Source organism: Pinus tabuliformis, chromosome 1_1 (assembly GCF_031772625.1).
Source record: "Pinus tabuliformis cultivar Carrire ecotype Pingquan chromosome 1_1, CPIR1, whole genome shotgun sequence".
In the NCBI taxonomy this organism is placed as follows: Eukaryota; Viridiplantae; Streptophyta; class Pinopsida; order Pinales; family Pinaceae; genus Pinus; species Pinus tabuliformis.
In genome coordinates, this window is record NC_142297.1 from 360,569,645 (window position 1) to 360,572,548 (window position 2,904).

The following is a 2,904-nucleotide window of genomic DNA, read 5'->3' on the forward strand; positions in this document are numbered from 1 at the left end:
TATATGGACATCAACATATTCTTTTATGTCTAACCACAACTAGGCTTTGCAGATTGATATTGAGACAAGTACTCATTAAGGGGGTGTGTTGGAATATTAATTCCTACTTGTCTCAGTTATAACTTTCTATGTAAAGAGTTTGTTCCTATTCTATAGGAGTGGTTTCCCTAGTTTAGTGTGCGGTTGAGATATTCTCTTAACCAACAAATTGTGTCCAAGATAGTTTCCCTATCTTGAGACAACACTTCCTGCATATATGTAATCTCATATTTGATTAATATAATACAGATTCATTTATAGAATTTTGACAACTTCCCTAAATGTGTGTTTCATGTGATCTACCCCATAGCATCTTGCACACTTCCTTCAAACTCATCAAACATATTGACGACATTCAAACCCGAGCACAAGAATACCACTTTACCGATGGAGGAATGATCCTCCATAGGAGAAACATGAATGGGAGACTCCCCATAATTGGAGTAAGTAGGATAAAGTGCCTTGAGAAAGGAAATAAGAGGGATATCCAGCTCAACCTTAGTGGATTTGATATCATGCATTATAGACTTTACTTCAGATGCAAGAGCAAGAGGATCATTATTTTGCAGTTCAAGAGTGAAGAGTTTAATCATGAGTTGGACAACTTCAAGTGCAGAATGTGAGTCATAGAGTTCTTTCAGCTTTTATAGGGCTTCAAATGCAGTTGAATATGACGAAATATGGCGACTCACCTCTTCATTTACAGATGCTGCGATTAATGCATAAGCTTTGTTGTTCTTGTTTTCCCAAATGACGAGCTCTTTGTCTGAGGTAGGCTGTGCTAGGTCATTGTCTCCTTCTCTGACACACACTCCTTTCCACAACTCATTGAAGATGAGGGTGTGTTTTATCATCCGGGACCATTCAAGATAGTTCTCCTTGCCAGTGAGAACTATTCCTACCATGGAGATGATTGAATGCATTTTGTAAGAAAAAATTACTTCTGCTGATAGAAAACAATATATATGTTATACCTTCCACTTCTCAAATATATATGCTATACCTTCCATATACCATATAACATATCGCCATAAAAAAACTTAATGAATTTCAGGTTCACTTTTATTCCATTCAAAATAATATATTATCACTCCATATAATATATTATTATTCTTACACACATGAAATATCGCACCAATCTGAACAGTAATTTAAAACTGCGCTGGTATCCAAACAAAATCACCAGATACCATATACCATGGCTTGTAATGGACTTATTTCAGGCAGCATTCGGACTTATATAACCAGCGTTGAAAACTTATTTGAAACAACAGCTTCAAAAACGTATTTCAGGCAGCATTCGGACTTATATAACCAGCGTTGAAAACTTATGGGATCTTAGCCTCTAAGATTGGATTAGTAATTATGGAGAATACCTCTGCGTATGATGTAGAAGATAATCAAAGAATTCAAGAATTAGTCGATAAAGTAAAATTGGCTATGCAAAAGTTAGAGAACTCTTCCTTCTTTCGAGATATTATGCAACAGATGCGATACCCGGAACTGGTCGCACAAATAAAAGGGTAATAGCCACAGACCCACAGTATTCACAACTGGTTCTATACCGTTGGAAGGATGGAGCGTGGACCCGAGTGCCAAGAAGTGGAAATATGCCACACGCATTTAGCATTTGCTATTTTATGAAGAGACCTGGGCTCATCACGCTTCCGCTTAGTCTCACACACCATTCACTATCTGAATACACAGTCAATTCAAGCGTTCAATGTAACACCGCACAGTCAATTCAAGCGTTCATATCACACCGCAACTCATAAATATGATACCAATCGATCTGGACGTTAACCAAGCAACAAGGAGGAGCGGTCAAACGCCATACAAAATGCAGTAAAACGCAATACCAGTTCACCGAAAAGCGTTTGTCAGCCTTCCGCTCTAGACAGAGGCGTTCTTCAAAAAACGCAGACGCACCAAGTAATCATTCACCAAAGTAATCCTTCAGAGGACAGAGGCGTTGAGGCAATGAATCACAACGCAGAGGACAGAGGCGTTGAGGACAGTGCTCAGGTCAGAACGACAGAGGACAACGCTCAGTGGACAGTGCTCAGACCAGCGTACAACCCACAGTAGCAAAAATGAAGGGAGTTACAACTATTTTGAGAACTGGCTCTGATACCATGTCAGGCCAGGCAGTAACTCCAATAGGCAATAAAACTGATTCGATTCATTTCATTAGGTATGCTATTGTTATATACAAAAGGGTGTGACTGCTCAGTTCATCTCCTGATGACTGTTCACATTCCTAATTTAACTATTTACATAAATTCACCCAATCGTGAGGATTAGGTGTCAACAGATTTGACGAATGGGGACATAATGGGATAGGAGTGGGAGAGCTATAACTCTCCTTTTGAGACCCATCTACCTGAACATGACACTACATTGGATTTCACCTAAATCTGCTATGCTCTGTTTACAAATAAATTATATGTCTTTTTTTAGAAAAGGAGAGATTTATAAATTTAGGAATTCTTAGAAGGGAAGGTTGTAATCCTTCCATTGGTATAACAATTCACAACACTCACCGCCACTCCTAGGACTGGGACAAAATTGGTGAGTTAATCTCACCCTCTTCTACTTGCTTCAAATTGTCATGAGTCAAAGCCACTCCTAGGATTGGGACAGAATTGGTGAGTTACTCTCACCCTCTTCTACTTGCTTCAAATTGTCATGAGTCAAATTGAGAGTGTGGTTAGCAAAAACTTCAAAGTTAGAGTACGCTCGAGGCTCCTTGGTCCTCCAAAGTTTCCGAGTAAAAGACTTACGAGAGTCCCAAACCAAACCGGCATATAGATGACATCGTACACAATGGAATATATTTTCATAATCCAAGATTCCAAAGAATTG